We start from the raw sequence: 19,079 nt of genomic DNA on the forward strand, positions 1-19,079 counted from the left end.
CACGGGGAGCCATTAGAAGAAAAGTTATGGTTTTTTCTGTGTTTTTCCCTTTCTTGTCAGCCCAGTCACGAGACCTTGCATTAGTTCAACACACACACACAAACTTGCTTCGATTTAAAATATGGGATCTTGCGAAGACAGTGCCCAGACGCGATGAAAAATTAAATTGTTCTACTTTTTATAAGTGGTACGGTATTTTTTCAACTATAGCCTTCGTTTGCTACTTTGAGGAGAGTAGTGATTTCCCTGAGCAATTTTCCATAATTTGTGGGTCGTCGCATATGGACTACTCTATATTTGGCGTGGTTTTATGTTAACGAAGTAATAGGCAATTTTCCAGTGCAATTTATTTTTTGCGATCAATTTTTATCAAAATATTTGAATTCTATTTTTCAAAACCGAAGATCAATGCAAGATCTTTTGAAATAATGCTACGAAATAACTGAAATTTAGAGTAATCAATAAAACAGTACTCATTACAATAAGAATTCTACCTTCGTCAATGAATAATCATCTACAATCTTCCTAAAAAGCTGGTAATACAATCTTATTTGAAAAGCTTGCCTTCCTGTATGATACCATCGTTTTCCCGGTACTAATGTGTAGTGAAATATTCGATCATCTTTATGGATGTACGTGGATGCCATTTTGAAATCATATAATCCAGTTTCCCCAGACAAATACACACAAACATATTTGTTTATGTATGCAACGAACAACACACTGCAAGCAAATATAGTGCTTCCCTCTCACCATCTGCATATGAACGAATATGCTCGAAAATAAGCACCACTGGCAGATGCATAATTATGTGCATCCAGTAGAAACATGCCACTTTGCACAGGTATTGATCGACGCACACACAGCACACAACACATATACACCAGCCGACCAGCCATAGTGGTCAGCATGAAAGGGTGAAATAAATTACCAACACGCATGAGCTACACATTACGCTCGCAGTTCGGTACACCCCAAACAACGCAACTGTTCCCACGAAATTATGTTTCCAGCGTGAGCTACATTCGCCGCACTGCCGTCTCTAGCACTCTGGAACGCTGCTGCAGTGCATTTTTCATCCCAAAACACATCTCTCCGCTCGCGATGCTGTAAAGTGTTGGGAAAGCAAGCCACAAACCAGAAACGGCTAGGGAAGAAGAAAAACGACGATCCTTCCCATAAGTAATGGCCTTCCGCACGCCGGAGGAGGTTGCACTTGAGAAGTGAACGGTACGGTCTGGATCGCATGTCGCTACACTGGCGCCTGTGGCCAGATTCCGTGCACCAGCGTGTTTCCGTGTTCGTCTCCGTGTCCTACCGATCGGGTTCGAAAATTCGAATGTGTCCTTTTTTTTGCTTCTTCTTCCACACACCGTCCCAACGGCGTGGCGTGTCAGCAGGAAACATGGAAGTGCTTTATCCCAGCTGAAACATTACCTCTCGCACGCTGCCAGCACGCACTGTGCACACCTTTTTTGTGCACACAGCGCAGGACGGCCGAGTGGCCAAACTGGAGAAGGGCAACCAGTTATGAGAAAATTTCACGCCGCTTCAACATTACGCCATCGATCAGGTAGCTGAGCGCAATCTGTCTTGCTCCCAGGCGAGCAAGGGAAAGAACTTTTATGGCCATGCACTGCAATCCTGTCCTCGGAAAGCCTTGCATGGCCGAAAGGCACCCAGGGTCTCTTCTCCACCGAGCAGTCGAACATGCGGCAGCAGCAAAACCGTTGCCATAAATTTTTGCAAACTCACAACTCACCAAACGAACAGCGCTGCAGCTAACAAGCACAAAACTGCACACTGTCAAAGCGTATGCACAATTCACATTTCCGGGCTTAGGAGTTGGGCCGCTCGCTACTAGCGCTACCATTCGGGAACATCAGCTTGCATGTGTTTCTCCATCACTCTCCATCCGTCTGTGGCTTATTAGTCTTCTCCATTCTCAACAAGTCGCGTGATTTATGATACCTCACGCACGCACGCAAACACACTCGCTCGTTCAACCAAAAACAAAGCCAGCTCAACCGTATCGGAAGCACCAACAACAACTTAGCAGCGAAACAAACGCTAACCCAACGCCAAACCGCACCAGCCCTAGTGAGTGAGGTAGTCCGATCCGGTTGACATTTACACCTAATATTCATTACCGCAAATGGTGATAAAACGATGCTGAGTGTGTGTGTTGGTGTCTGTGTTTTGTGTGAGCACAGTCCCCAGACTCTAATCTCGTCAGCAGCTCTAACAGTGAGATGCCATCAATCATCCATCGCTGAGACGCATCCTATGTGGGTGCCAACGCCACTAATGCCTAAGTACCTAAGTTGCCGCTGATTAGCTACCGGTTTGCAGCGCCACCTTCTAACCTCACTTCCATGCCAGGGGTCAGGTATCGAACTGTGTGCCTGCGTGTCGGCGGCGCTACAGCTGCAACCCGTTCCCTATCTTGCCTCCTATAAGCCTATTACGGACATTCCACCCGGGATCGAGTGCACCCGCCGACGAAAGATCAACGACGAAATCCCGGACGGCTGCTGTCAACGCACCACCAACACATCGTGGATGATCACAAATGCGACCGTTCTTGTCAGCGGGCATCTTCCGCATCAATCACTCCGTCCGCAGCTCCGCTTTTGGACGGGAACCTGTCATCAACGTCACCCGGGTTGATCTGCCGTTCCCTGCGCTAATGAATGAGCCGCCCGGCACCGAAACATAGCTCCCGTGTGCGCGCCACGGTCAAGATCTGGATCACTGCAAACCCCGCTCACCGCTGCTGGAGAGATCACTTCAAACAGTGAACAATAACGATAACAAAATCAACAAAAAACACACACACACACAAACACCAGAAGCAGCTCACTCTCGGGGACTATCCAAACAACAAAAGTTACTTATCTAATAGCGCTAATATTTTGAGCCCCGCTCTTCAGCAAACAACATCAACAACCATCCCCGTGCTGCTACCGGCCTACAACACCCCTTTTCGTCACCCGTGGAACATGAGCTGAAGGCATTGAAGGCATTATAGCATCAGATAACCCGCCGCTACCTGCCCGATCGTGCTGGAAGGATGGTTGTTTACTCTCCCTCTCTCTCTCTTACTGCTTCAATCGATCGACTCGAGGAAACGGTTGTAATATTGCAGAACAGACGCCAACGCAACCGGCCCGTGTCTGGAGCCAAATCCGAACATACGGATCGTTGTCCCAGAAAGATCCCGGTATCCCGGGTAAGTGCCGACCCAGTACGATCAAGATCTAGTAGCACTTGAGATATTTTTGTTCTCTTCTAGAGATCGTACCTGCTCGATAAATTGCATGAACGACGAATCGACGACTGTGAGCAGTAGATACGAGCTACGAGATATGAGTGTTGAGCCGGGTGAAGGAAAATAGAATCTCAGCTCACACACGCCCTCGCAACTACCTGAATTACGGGTACGCTAGGTTTAGGGAAAGCGAGTGCTGGCAAAGTGGCAAAAAACCGGGAAGATGACCCGTGACCCTGCCGGAAATGATGATTTATTGACTTCGTGTTGAGAGTTTTTGAACTTTTACAAGGATCGTTGTGTAAGTGAACGTAACCTGCTGTTACTGCTGCTATTGCCGTCTGCGTCTACGCGTGTATCCTTGAGCGTTGACGAAGGTGTTTGCCATTCTGAGGATATCAGGTATACCGGATGTTTCTCCAAGTGAAACATCACAAAAAGGCAATGTTTCAAAAAAAGGTAGACATACAAATAGGCGCACTATATTGGGCTCTGTATTTCAAAAACAAACATTAAGATCTCAACACAAAAGATTAATTATCGAATGAGAAAGCGTCTAATTCCATATGGTTGCAAACGGAATGCGACTATTACTGATAAGGTTGATTTTTTAATCCATGAAGTAAATTTAATGGAGCATTGCAAGAAGCCCAATAATCCAATTTTTGACAGTTGTAAACACTTTGTAGTTATTTAATATGCTTTTTTTCTATTCCTGTCTAATTCCCTGTTTTGATATGCTGAGATACTGATGACCATAGCTGAGTACATTATTGAACGAGTTGTCTTACTGATGTGCGATAACTACGCGGCATAAAACAGTTGTCTTACCACTTTACGTTATACATCGTCTGTGAATGATACTCACTAATTGGGTAAGTTTTGATAAATAATTGTTTTAAATTAAAGGTAGTAACAATCCTTTCGAGTAAATTTTAAGCATAAGTATTTGATGATAATATTCTGAAATAAATGATACAATTAACAGTGGATTAACACTTCTCGCAAGCTTTTCTCGATCCATTTCCACTTTTTCGAAAGATAGTCTCTTCTTTTAAAATATTACATCGATTCATCAAAAAAGAACCTTCCAACCATGCCCGCAAAACCGCAACCCGCTACCCCATCCACCATCACAAAGCACGACTGAATTATTCATAACCAACCAGTGCTGTACTGCCAGCGCCGGTCTCGAAATGTGCTCGAAAACTTTACACTAATTGTACCACCGAAGAATGTCGTAACAAATTGATGCAACCCCTGCCGTTGCTCGCCACTATCACGCCACTAATCATCTGCTGCTCAAAACTCAATCCTTCCAAGCACGGCGGCGGCAACCCTTTCGAAAGTGACCCGTGTACAATGTTTCTGGCACCAATAAAGTGAAAAATTGATGAGGCTTCATTGGAGGTTTCATACACAGAGCGAAAAAAAACGACCGGCGGGTGAAAAGCGAAAAACCACTCACTCTGGGCCGGCCCAAGTGGTCGCCACGTCCGTGCTTTGCTTCTTAAAATGCACGGCAAATGGGAAGGACGGAGTTGGCGTTTAATTGCATCTTCAAACGCAACCTTCGCATCGATCTTCCGGCACGACATTCACGAAAAAAAAGCGAGAGAATTAATATCCCTCCACACACACACACATGCGCACTAGCTCATTAAAAGCACGAAATACGGGATGCTTGGCGTTAAAGCACTTTTCGCGTTGCAAATTGATGTTAACTTTCGTGGTGCTTCGAGTGAGTGAGTATAGTGGGACAGAAACCGCAACGCGGCCGAAAGCCCCAGAGGCGTCCCACATCAGGTAGCACAGAAGCTCGCGGTTAATCATTCCCAAATTGCTTCCATCAGTGTACGCGTGACGCGCAAACGCACGGACTGGCCGCCCCCGAGCGCAAGAGCGACTTTTGCCAAATTAGGAAGCTTATTAAGAAACGTTAATTAATTGCCAAAAGTAGCATAGCTGGGCCCATATTTTGAGCCGCCTTCTTACTCCCGTGGGTGAATGGTCGATTTTGTTGTTGTGCTGCTAAACCGATTACACCGTTTCATTTGCCTCTCGCTACTGCTTTCAAAGCATCGTCCACTCCCACGGGGGGAAGACGAGTGAAGCTCATTACGCAACCCGCCACCCTCGCTGCTAAGCGCTTCATGAGTTCAGCATGGTCAACAAATTGTCTTACGACTGGACCGCATGCCATCGGCCCATTTAATGCCACAAATTATGGTGCTACAATGGTGCTGTGCCGCGTGCGCCCACCATTTTCTTCCTAGCCGACTGGAGGGTTCTGACTTGTGAAAAAAGGGGGAAACAATTTTCCTCCCTACATCTTTTCTAATTGCTAGCCCGAAAAGGAAAGATGGAAGCAAACCTCCTCCCTGGTCCACGTGTGTGTGTGTTTGCTGTGTTACAAATTTTCACCTCTCGGGGAACTCGAGCGTGCGCAATGGCGGCCACAACCGTTCGCCCGTGCGTTCGTTAATTAAATTGTCCAACTGCTTCTCGTTTGCGTTCTTTAGCACCGCTGTTAGAACTCTTCAGGGGCGATGATTGTTCGGAAACATTTTCCCTCTAAAGGAGGAACTAAGAAGAAAAGCTTCACCGAAATCACTACAATATGGCGCTTTTGGCGAGTGCCGGATTGCATGCAACCGGCCAATATATCTTCCACCTTTTGCCACAACCGTTAGCGCTGTGTCACACGGTGTGGACAGTTTTATGGCCCTCATTCAATTCAAACCTTCGGCGGGTTCGGGACATTGCCTGCTTGTCCACTATCCCCACGGTTTGTGTTGGTGTTTTAGCTTGACACTTTAATTTCTTTCCAAACAATCGTGCCCGCCCTGCGGCACCGTTCCGTTCGAGCGCTCCCTACGGTACGGATCATGCTGACGCCCATAAAATTTCCCCGTACGGCTAGAAGTGTCACCGCCCGGCTCTTGATAATGATGATGCTGATGATGGCGCTCATTATCAGCAGCGACATTCTCATCATCAGCAGCGCCAGCAGCAGCAGCAGCAGCAGCAGCAGTGTACACTTTATGTCTCTATTTGCTCGAAATGGAAAGAAAGAAGATGATTTGTCCTCGAGCGCAGTACAAATTGCTATGGGGTCGGAAAACGCGTCATTCCCCGCTTTGTTTCAGGCGGGAAATAGGCCCAATAAAAGAGTACAGTTTAAATAAAAGCACCAACGGAGAGAGCGAAAGAAACACACGCCAGCCGCGACACTCGTCATACAAGCTGTCGCTGGTAAATAACACACACACACACACACCAAAACGTACCTCTGGCAACTAGCAACTGGAGGGGCCTTTTTCTTTTTCGGCCCGATCCATCCCACCGAATGTGCCGCACCAGTGTGGGCAGCCCCGCGGGCCAGATGGCAAGGCGCAAGACGAGCAACGAGCCAGCGGAGTAAAAACAGAACGAACCCGATGAGTTATAGGAGAATGCCATTAAGCGGCCCAGCCGACAGAGGAGCAGCAGCAGCAGCAGCATCGACGATGGCGGCGGCAAAAAAAAAACTGCGCCTAACATAAACACATAAAACCCACCGCGTACCCACTGCGGAAGAAGCTCTAAAACCTCGCCTTAAGTGCCTCCGAAAGCGACGGCAAATCAGGCGCTCTCTGCGCGTATGGGTGTAACGGGTCGAATAACGACCAGAACAAATGACTTCTCCCGGTGATGCTCTTGGACACGCCAAGATGTCATACACGGGTGTGTGTGTGTGTGTGTGTGTGAGTGTGTTTTTTTATACGTCTGCTCCTTTCCGAAACAACTCGCCCAAGATGATGAAGAGATCTCTGGCCATGAATTCTAAGGTTCTCAAGGGCTTTACGACAGACGCGGATCCAGCGGATAGGATAGGTACTTGGTAACTAGCGTGCGGCCACATGATCTATAAACAGTCACGGTGAATAATTACGATTCAATAAAACAGTGATGACACGGTTGCATTAAAAAGGAAATGGAAATGTAAGCTATGAGTCTAAGATAACTTCGTCCTCGTCCCAAGGCTTGATAACGGTTGACCGTGCAGCTTTGCAGCGTGCATCATGGCCCGATGATTTATGACACTTGCAAAGTGTCTTGACTAGAACCAAAAAACGATCGTGTTTTTATGCTGCAAGCAGATTATCGAAGTTTTTACTTTAACTTGTACTTCCTTTTACATTACTCCTTACTTTACGTGCAATAAACGTCCTCCATTTTCTTCCAAAAAACTACATTTTCACTTTGATCGGTATCCAGTGCAGATTATCAGTGCGTTTATTGAGTCGTACATTTGTCACCACGTTTACCGATTGGTTACAAACGTTTAACTGGTCGTGAAATTGGATCCTTATCATCACCCCGTTCGATCCGATCGTCAGCCAGATCATCGCAAAACGATCCCGAATAACAATCATTCCAGCAATCTACCAGCACAAGCTCCACGAAATGACAATCTGTCCTGCTGTTGGGTCCGGTACCAGGCGTCTTAAGAGTTAAGATGTTCCACATCGATAACTTCATCTCGCTACCAAACGCACCCGGAGAAGATGATACACACGCTGTGCAGCGGCTCACCCCATTTGCGGGACGACTATTATTCGATCGATCGATGGCAAACGAATAAAACACACAGCGCCACGATCACGATGCCAGCCGTATCATATTTCAACCACACACAGCCGAATCGAATGAATTCGCCACCGTTGATGCGCGGTGCGAATGGCTCTTACACGCTGTTTTGCACACGTTTCAAAACTTCCTGGCTTTCGCGAAACTGTCCTGAGCCGCATTGGCACCACGATTCAATAATGCGCTCGCCTGCATCCACTGCACCGGGTGCACATTTCCTCGAGTTTATACGTGTTTTTGTGTGAGTGTTCTTTCTTTTTCCCTTTTTCGGTGGTTTATTTTTATGTGCTACGTTCGGTTCGGACACACTGCGGTGGGTTTTTAGCTGACTTGAGGCCCACTTGAAAAAAACGCTCGAAACGGTACGGAGTGAAAGCCGCTCTTAACCGGACCGCGGTATGCAATGGAAACTCCGCACGCGTAAGGAGCGCACAATTACAGAAATTAGGCCCCGGCGGCACTTAGCGATACCACCACCGCGGCACGGAACCACTTCACCCTGAGAGGACGGTGCGGTGATTTACTTGCCTGGATGGCACGGAAAGGATGCACCGAACCCTTCGTGGGGGGAGAAAGTGAGCGTAAGAACAGCGGTGTTTTAAAATAATCGACTATCAAGAGTGACGTTTCGGTAGGCCGATAAGAACACGCAGGGACAAATGAGTTTCAGAAGAGGAAACAAATTCCGAATTTTCTATCCTTTTTAACAAATGGTGAACTGTATGGTATGAATATTTTGGGGTTAAATTTAAATCAAAAGCCAACTTTTAACACGCATCACATATCAAGCATACGCTTTGGCTTGGGCTACGCTTTAGCCCAAAACATGCAAAGACGACACGCAAATAACAACAGCCGTTCGCTTACGCGTCCTACCTAGGCTAATGTTCTATTCCGAAATGTAAATTAGAGTTGATGTAATCTTAAAAGGTTTCTTTTTTCGTTGTGCCGTGCTCTAATTTTATGTTTAATCCTTTTTACCTCCAAACCGTAGAGCGAGAGGTAAAGCCAGTAAATGAAATGAACACACAAGTTCAAACCGCAGCACGAACGTAGTAAAAACTGAAATCTCCTAATCGAAGGCTTAAATTAATAAACCAGATTGCATTATCACTCGGGTCTATTTAAACCACCGAGCAAGGTCGCGTGTTGTTGTGCTCTTGGCATAAGCTCCGTATTCAAAAGGATCACTTTTCTCTTTGCGTGCTGCAGGGTTACTGTTATACACTAGATTTACTACAAAAAGGAATTAGCACAAAAAAAGGGGTTTCGATGGCATTTCTCTCCCTGCAGGCTATGATTGACTACACACACTCACGCGCGCGTACACAAACCACACATTTCCGAATCGCACCGATCCTTTTGATCGGAACCGACCGAACGCGCAAAACACAAATCCCCAAAGTCTACCCATTTATCACTGCTGCTGGCATACCGCACATACCAAACAATTCACCGCAAAGCAAAAGCATCCGTCGGAATCCCCAGCGCCCATGGCGGCAACAGCAGCGCGTGAGTAAGAAAGCATTTTCCGGTGGGCCGGCCAGGTCTTAATTGAAAATTTCAATCAATGATCAATTAAAACAAATTGTTGTCGCATAAAATTTGCATACATCTAGGCACTGGCCACGCACACAACCGGTGCGAAAGCACTCAAGCCCAAGCAGGGTGACGCTAATGCAGGAAACTGAGAGAGAGGTAGAGAGAGAGAGATATTGAAGCGAAAAAACCATCCACTGAGGCGTCACTGGCGCATTAGTGGTTCCTGCCAAAAGCTTGGCACAAAAGAAGCCAACAAACGAAGTATTGAAGTTTTTCTGACCGGCAACTCTTGGTCCACAGAATGTGCGCAGCCCTAATGGAGCCATGCGCGCAGCGTAGAACGAATGGCGGATTGTGGGCAGATCAATCCCCCAAAATCCCCGAAAAACGAAATCATAAAAAAAGAAAGAAAGAGCCGAATCCAGAGCCTAGCCGAAAGCGAAAAAGCACTCCAGCAACCAAAGCGAACCGGCCGATCGGCAGTATCAAAGGCAGAGGGTGCCGCCAATCGACAACACACAACCAAAGAGTGTGTCCGAGCCGATGGATTTCAATGTATTTTGAATAATTTTTCAAGCCCAAGCACAAGAAGGAGGGGAAGGGAGAATGGAAGCGAAAAAGTGATGCCGATTTTCCTTCCCATTCCCACCGGACAATTCGGCAAAAACGGGGGAAAGAAATGCCCGCAGCTCGCGAAGGATTCTAGTCTCCCGCGTTCCCGCCAACCGTTTCCCGCGCGCACCTACCATACTTGAGCGGCGAATTAGCAAGAGCTTTTCGGGTAAGGTGTCGCTATGGCATTCTCTGTTGTTTTTTACTCTTTTTTTCGTTCGTTTGTTTGTTTTTGGTCTGCCTTGGGATGCCGCGTGTGTCGCGGTCGGGCCGGTCGGGCCTACCGTTTTGGCCGAGTGCCGCGAGTGCCCCTTCAAAGGCGAGAGGCCGAAAATAATGTTTTAAGTGAAATTTTATTTCCTAATAAAAGAATAATTATGGTCGTTTCCATCGACAGGCGGTACAACGCCGCCGACAGAAGGCTTGGCAGGGAAGGACTTGGCAGCGGTGGAAGAAGTGGCCGCGCGCACCAGTAGAATCAAGCAAGCGGCGTGTGTGACGGTTTGTAACAGCATTTCGACTCGGTTCTAAAACGAAGACACTACGATCTAAGCATCCCATCTTGCCGCAGCGTGCCACTGGACCGGACTGGTCGTCCGAGCACACACATAAAAAAAGCTTTACGAGCGGCCTTTACTCAAGCGAAGGATGCATCGGGCAGTGCCGGTGGTGGTAGCGGCAGACGCACCACCGTGTTGTGACAGTGCCTGGGTGCCGGTCAGTATAATGTTGTCTTAAATGGGCCCGGTTGACGAAAGGGAGGAATCAATCATTCGCTTAATACACGCTTCTTAAAGGCGCACGCAAGGAAAAGCCCGCTCGGGGAACGCACCGGATCGGTTTGGGTACTCGTTTGAAGGGAACTTGCAACGAAGGACCGATACGGAGGGTGGCGTGTAAAACGGCCCATTAATCTGATCGAGCCGGTGAGCCGTTCTGAAAGGGATGAACCTGGATCGGGTTTATTTCTCACCGCTTTAGCAGGCGCACCAAGCTATTGCTTGGGTTACCAACATTGCCGGACGGTGGAATGGACGTTCCGTGACGCATCTGGGTGTTGTGATTTATTGAGCATTCAGGCTCGTTGTACTTGGCAAGCGGGAGAAGAAAATACAAATCATAAAACCAGACCGTACCATGCCTTGTACCGCTTAACCATAAGAGCAGTTTGTATATGGTTTACTTAAAACAAGATTGCTCAACTATTTGCCTTATTTAATATGACGAAACACATCCCCATAGGCTACACGTGCTTCCATAATGGCTCGATCTTATTAGATGCGCAAAACTCGCCACTAGCCTATTCTCGATCTACAAATGCCATCAGCGCCCCAGGGTTTTGACATTTCCGCAACATTATTCGCTCCAAACCCTCGCGAAGCGTTGCCTCTGTTCACACCTTTGCGCGTTTGCGGTGTTCACCTGGTGCTGGATATATACAAACACACACACAGTCCGGACCCTGTGCTCTCGCAGATAATAATGTAAACAGTCGTAAAAAAGTTTTACGATCTCAGAGATCTCCGGATCGTTTTGATTGATCCAGCAACCAGTTTATTCTTTTTTTTTTCGTTCATCAAACGTCTCTCCCTCTCTGCACCAGTTCAGCTTCAACTCAGACAGGATGAGCCGTAGGTTCTCAAACGATGAGCCAAATCCATTAGTGCATTGATGCGTTGGAAATAAAGCATAACTTTAAGTGGAATATCTGATGCACGATGATGATGATCATGATGATGACGATGATGATGGTGAGGATGTAGTAAAGCAGCAAACAAAAAGGTTCCATAAAGTCGTCTACCACCTACACAAACCGATGGGGCAGATTGGTGGTGGAGGTTATGATGCAGTCCGTCTAAGGTTGAGTGGCGGCCTTTTTTCTGGTTTCGCACAAAACAAACTACTTAACAGTTTTGCGACTCCCTGGAAGGGGGTATCGATTCGGGGCACACCTTTAGTGAACACATTTGGTGGAATTAGATCAGCCAAGAGGCATACAAAAATAATTTAGTGATCTCACAGCGGCCTTCCAATGAGTGTTGGTTTGTTGTTGTATAGAAACGAACATTATTTCAATGAAATATTACAATACGCTTTTTTTCACAGCGATACTTTTTTCTTAATTTATCCTCACCCATTCATGCGAAACTCATTCAACAGTTCATTCATTCATCGGTAACATCTCGCTTAGAAGCGAATCCCTTAATCGGCGGCCTACAAAGCGGAAAGAATGCGTACGAGCATTAAGCGTCAATCGGCTTCAGTGTGTCAGCACACTGTCACAGCAAACCGAAACCGCAAAGTGGTCAGCACCGCTTGCTCGGTTCGGTGACTAACTGACGGTAAGAGCCCGGTGATCGTCGGTGACAACATCCGCCGGCAAGATCACTCGTCGGCACGGTGGCGTGCGAAAGAAGGAAACGGTCGAAAATGCGCGCGTCCGCAAGAACTGGTTGCCAAATATCCGACCGCGGCTGTGATACACATTCCGCCCCGCTAGCGCGTCGCACCTTCTCCTGTGCGGTGTGCTGCGATTAATCCCCGCCCGCAGCTCACCTCGCACGATCGACGACAGGCGAGGACGAGGACGACGATTTTGACTAATTTTCACCGCCAAACTAGATACACGATTTTGGACTTAAAGGCTTTTTGGGAAGAAGGTGTGCAAACGAGCGATCCGCTTTTGCGGCAGAAGTTTGCCGCCCTTTTTTTTTTTTTTTTTTTTTTTTTTTTTGTTCAAGCAAGATCGATCGCCGGTGGTCGTCCGTTTGATGGAGAGCTCCCGGATTTTGTTCTCATTCCCTTTGGCTGTGATTTGGTTTGTGTTTTTTTTTTCTCTTCTTTGTGCATGTGCCAGTGGATGAATGAAGGAAGCGATTGAAAGCCTTCAGCTGTGGTGCTCAGTTCAATAGCATCTTCTACGTCGGATCCTTCGCTTGATCCGTTTGTCACGTACAAATCTTCCGACAATGGTTCAATGATATATGAATGAATCGATTTGCTGTTTGTGTGTCAATGTTATTGACCGCGGATTAGGGCTCGAAAATAGTGTAATGTGTAATAGTTGTATGACTTCCATCCAACAAAAACGTTTTTTTCGTATAAAATGTATCCTCCGTATCTTGTGTCTTGACCGCAACCTGTCCCGCCGGGCCAACAGTTCAAACAAGTCCTCTCTATCTTATAAACAAACTCATAAAACAGCAAGAAAATATGATCTGATTCCATTTTTATTCCAATGGGTAAATCGATTTTTTAGTATTCTGCCATCTAACATCCTTGAGCATTTCTATTACCCCTAATCATTGGAATCTTTTTTTACAATTAACAACAAAGTAGGCTCGTTCCTCCTTCGTGCGCTCATTTATTAGTAGCACCGTGATGATTATGATCTTGCCCCCTCTCGGCCATCCAGTTATGACAGCTCTCCCTGTCCATAGCCGACTCGATCCGCCACCAAGCCACCAGGTATTACTGCCACAATTTGATTGCCGTCCCCTAATTGGGGCCATTAAATTTAATGATTTACGTACGACAGACTTTGTGGCGTGTGTGACTGTTTGCATTAGAAAAAGGTGCCACTTTTATCGGTTACTCCAATTCCATGTCACCATTCCCCGCGTTCGGTAGTTTGCACCCGCTCCGACACGGTGCCACTTCTTTGGAGTCATGTACTTAGTGTCCCCAACAACGTTGCAAAGAACGGGTCCGTGCGCGGAAGGTACAGCGAAAGTATTCACTTCAGCCACATTATCGTAAATAAGGCTACCATAGACCGGGCTGCGGGAGGCACTAATTCCATCCCCTCTGGGGCGCAGTATGCTCCCGCTAGCCTTCGCTATAGAACAAATCAATTTGCTTACCTTAGATCTTGTTGACACGCAGTCACACAGACAGGCAATCACGGGTACTATCTGCCGAAGGACAGCTCCACTTTCCTCAAGGCTGGCTAAATTACGTACTTTACTGTGTATTCATTGGCAGACGATTAGCACACGGTGACCCACAATCAATGGCTCTACTGCTTTCAGTGCTAATTTAAGTTGTGTATCTGGGTTTTTTAATTGCTCTCTTGCGATCACTTGCTTTGCTTGCACGAAAGCATTACAATATTGCACTTAATTTCAAACACTTGCCAGATTTGCCAGAATATTTGCCACACAAATATGGTTGCTTAAAGATTATTTGCTTTTTTTATTAATCTAAATCAAGTTTTACACACATGTTCTAAGCCCATTCAGCTGGTGAATACTTTTTTATTAATTACACTTAAACCACAATGACACCCTTAGAAGCAGTTTGTTTAACAATCACTCGCTTCCCGTGAATCTCAAATCGATGGTATGCAAATGTACACGCAGCACGAGATGCAATTGAATTTCACATTCACCCACTCACTGCCACACACACACCGATCACTAATTACCGAAAACGCAAATCACTAGATTACTACTCGCCTTATCGTGCAGTACAAGATAAATGCTGATAGCCTTTGTTTGTTGTTGTTTTTTTTCTTCCTTTCCTTTTGTCGTTACTAGAAATACGCACCACCAACCAGCACCGACAAGCGCTTCCGTTCAAAACAAGCGACGAACGCAAACTGGTCGCCATCTGATGAGGAGACCGCCGACTGCTCGATGCTCTACCGGCCACGCCTCACACGCTGCGACGGCACTAAAATGGCGGATGCACAAAAAGAGGGCGTGGTTGTGCTAGGGGGAGAAACTGGAATTTTCCTACCCGTGCTAGAGGAGCATTTTCTTTCACGTTCACGATGAAACATGAACGCGTTAAAAGGGGCAACCTTAATTAGGAGGGTTTTTAACATTCAAATGGGTGTTAGATTTTGATAACATTTTAATTTAAAAAAAAATTTTAAGATTTTTGAAATTTTATATCGATAAAAGTCATGTTACCGAGTAATGGGGGCAATTGTCATGAGCTTTTAATTGATAGACTTGTAAAAGAGTCCCATTATAATAGTTTAATATTCAAAACAACTCATGAACTGTTGATTCATCTTACCATACACATATAGCAAAATACATTGCTGTGAAGCACATGGAGCACACGAAATTCCTAACAAACAACCCTCTAGCATTCATTTCAAAACATTCTTTCTGCGGGCAGGTTTTCGTGTTATCAGAGCACATACGAGCCGTGTCATACGCCTGTGTCTTATCGGCACCACTCTGTTTCCGACTCGTTACCATATCTCACGACCGATACCCCTCCCGGGCGTTGATGGAAGAAAGTCTTTCATGTCTCTATTTCAATCGCTCAAAAATGCAGCCTAGTGATAGTTTTGCATGTTGTTTATGCTCCTAATGGAATATAACAAAGCATATGTGCTGCCCTGTTACTTTGCTGGTCAAATGCTTTCAATTGTTTGTAGTCAACGCTTACATACCAAACAGAAAGCAATGACATTGCGCTATACTCAACCTGTTAGCTTAAAATGCGTGCACAGCTCTACATCAAAATAATTCCATATCATATCTATCTAGCTAAGCCTTCCATTCATCGTGTCTGTCCGGTAGGTTACCATAGATCTCCAACCCAAACGCACAGCGCATGCGGACGCAAGCTGCTAGAACGGGCATGCTAAATCCACGCGTCGCCTAACCAACTACCGGGAGGCGCCATCCAGAAGCGTCCCACAATCAGCCCCTTTTTCTTTAACGTGATCGATCCCAATAGTCCGATTGCAGACAATAGACACATAAAACTGTCACATAAAATCCCAACCTACGGCGTCCTAGGCGCCTCGGGGCGCAGGGCCTTTCCAAATGCTGCCCGGCCCGGAGGTTGCGTTGCGTTGCGTGCGTCCATATCCACCTGAGCGACCTCCTGATCGAATGAATTGGTCTGGCTCCTAGGCGATGCACCTTGGAATGCGTGCGTTGCGTAACCATTCTGGGGTTTCTTTTTTTACAGACACCAACCCAATGCTGGCGACATGCTGCGGTCCCTTCCTGAATGCATTTTTTTTTTCATTTAGTATGCTGTCCCTTTCTTACGCAAAGGTATACTTCCTTATTTTGATGATTTTTTGTTGTCTTGACTGAAGTCTTTGCTGGTGGATATACATGGCTTCTAACGATCCCTCGATCCCCGATCCCAAACCAATGGCGATCACGCCACACTGACGCTGAGCCAGCGTGAAATTAGCCCCGGATCTGTGGTGGTAACCCATAATTCTTATACTTAATGGGATGTCCTTTGCAAGTAGGTGATTGCGAAGAGTTCCTTTCTATGAATGAACTCAAGAAAAACAAACATCTATAGCAAAGCAAACGGTTTCACTTTTCATCTCTAATTATTTTAACTTTAATTTTTTCAAACAATCGCCTTAAATGTACCTAAATATAAATAGTTTGTGTATAATTAAACAATACAAATTTATAGATAGCGATTTTGATAAAGATATAATGTTAGTCACATTCGAACTTATGACGCAACAACTGTGGTCTATGTGGTACGCTTGCCTTTGCTTTTAATGCTTTATCTGGCTGTGACTTTGGGTTATAATCAAAACTAATGACTAATTGTATTCCTGTGATGTTATATATTGAACAGTCATTATTCTACTTACGATAGACTCCATCGGACGTGATGTGACTTGAACAAAAAAGGGAAAGATTGTAAGTTCGTGGAACAGCAGTACCTCGTGATATGTCCAGTTTCGTAGTTCAAGCAGTGATAATCTAGGAGCGTAAAAGTTGTATTACACAGTATGAAGTAACATATTTATTCCAGTAATGAAAAACACTGGCTGAACGTTGATGAAATAGTCGAACAATTTAAATCTTTTTGCAGTAATGTACGACACTACCACTTTAGCTAAATGTGAGTACATTTATGTCGTTCTTAGACATCAAATCACTCGATCTGAATGGATCTACGTTGTAAGATCTTTCGACACAAGGTCTCACACATTCTACAAAAACGCTATGAGCTTGAAAATTTTTAGAAATAGATTAAAAGTACATATGTTTAGTACAACTTCTTTGATTTTAAAGACAGTTTAAAAAACTAAAGTAACTTTAAGTATTTATTTCGCACATTTTTCGACACACGTTTTCTTACCAAACCACTTTTTAAATGGCAAATGGCTTTCATTCGCCATTGCAAACACACAGCCAACACCTAGCAGGAGTTTCCACGGACATTCGCTCCCATTCGCAACCGTCTATTAGCTCTGGATGTGTGTATGTAGTCGTGTTGCAAGCGCTTCTTATGCGCCCCCTACTTTTACACACCTTAAAGCATTTTAATGTTCGCTTAATGTATCGGTGACTATGTACTCAACGCCACCGCTTGCTGTCGCCACAGTGATGCCACACCACCGCACCGTAGTTGCATGATTTATTAATCCGAAATCCGGCTAAAATCACACACTAATCTAATCCTTCGCGGTAAATACAGTTTTACTCGTTTTGTGATACGAACGTGCAAGGGTCCGCAGCAAAAGGGAACCACATACACCTTTCCAAAGTAAAGAAACTCCATCCATACAAACACACACACACAACAGCACGATCAGCAGCCATCGGATCGACGCTGATCGTACCACTCCTTTCCATTACACCCTTGGCTCAAGCAACCAACGCTCGCTCTAGGTAGCTCTGGCCATTGCATTTAATTCAACGTTTGCTGCACTTTCGCGGCCGGTAGCAGCTTTATTAACAACGCGCACAGTGCTTTTATGGCCAGTGCCAGCCGGTATCGGTGCCAATTAAATTTTGGTTTTATTTACCGATAAGTCCATCCAATCGGCCTGCCGCACGCCCAATACGCACAGCCCCCACTCGCACACGCTCCTGCTGTAGTATGGGCGTAGATATGCGTACCTCTACCAAAGGCAGGCCTCCCAAGCTTATGGCGCCAGTTTTATGATGGCCCTCCTACGCGTTTTTTATCATGACGGTTCACATTTCTTCGATAAGTTGCCATAAAATCGACTTACCGGGATAGAGTTGAACGGGAGAAAGAGTACGTAAGTAAACCAGCCCCGAAAAATAAGCCTGAGATTGTTTGCAAGCAAAGATTCGTTTTGTTTAATTCCCGATTCTTTAACCGTTTGCCGATTCAGGGACTTGCTTACCGGCACTAACCCAACTTCATGGAAACAATGTGACTACGAGTGCGAAACAATGTGCGGTTTAATTTTATGAACTGATTTGACTCGATGGTGGATTCCTTTTTTGGACCACCATACCGAACTCACGATTGTTTCTTCCACTAGGTCACGCCATTGTGTGCTAGAATCGTCCTACTGCAACCAACACCCAAACTACCGCCTTGCACCACGCATTCCAATGAAAGGCGCTCTCTCTCTCTCCCAGCATCATAACCCGAGCAAACCCGCACAGCGTCACAGAGGGGAAAGAAAGCCTTTCTATTTTTGAACTTTTACGACCCAACAAAATAGATCGTAAAATAGGCCTCCCTTCGGATGTTCGAACGGGCCACAGCCCACCAAAAAGGAGCAGGGGATGCGTCGTGTGCCTTGTGGGCTTAGCGTTATTATGGGTTTACGTTCGGCCGGTGGGCTAAAAAGAGAACAATTACGCCACGCAACCATTGTGACAAGACCAGAGGGAGTCTTCTTTTGGCTTTTCTTTTTGGCGGGACACGAGCGGACCTTTGGCGGACAGCGCCGTAGAACGTGAAGACCTCCGTACCCATCACGTACCCCGATCGTCAAAGCCTAATGGCGGTAATAAAATGGGTTCTTATCATGCACGGTGGCATTAAAACGGAAAAAAGAGGGAAAGTAATGAGATGGAAAACATTTCCCCCGAGGTTGTGTGCGGTTTCTGGGGATGATCTGGGGGTGATTGGTGGTGAGGAAAGCTGAGGAGGTGGAAAAACACAATGGCCGAAGAAAGGTGCGTTTTTTTATGACGGTGACAGTGCTTTCAAGTTTCCCGTTTTCTTCAATTATATCATTACAATGGCCAAGGTAATGAGAGTGGCTTACATCATTTAACCTCATCTTTCTTTTTGATGCTTAAAT

The 19,079-nt window shown here is 45.9% G+C and overlaps 1 protein-coding gene across 7 annotated transcripts in view; it reads right to left on the bottom strand.

Moving 5' to 3' along the window:
• The window catches only part of LOC1269326 (GATA-binding factor A), a 34,995-nt gene extending 20,319 nt beyond the window's left edge, over nucleotides 1-14,676 (bottom strand). For all 7 annotated transcript variants that reach the window (XM_061642414.1, XM_061642413.1, XM_061642412.1 and 4 more), the window contains exon 1: nucleotides 13,921-14,676. The gene's annotated coding sequence lies outside the window, so the exon portion shown is untranslated. The remainder of the gene's footprint in view (nucleotides 1-13,920) is intronic.
• Nucleotides 14,677-19,079: the final 4,403 nt, after the last annotated feature.

The sequence above is a fragment of the Anopheles gambiae genome, chromosome 2, assembly GCF_943734735.2.
Source record: "Anopheles gambiae chromosome 2, idAnoGambNW_F1_1, whole genome shotgun sequence".
Taxonomy (NCBI): Eukaryota; Metazoa; Arthropoda; class Insecta; order Diptera; family Culicidae; genus Anopheles; species Anopheles gambiae.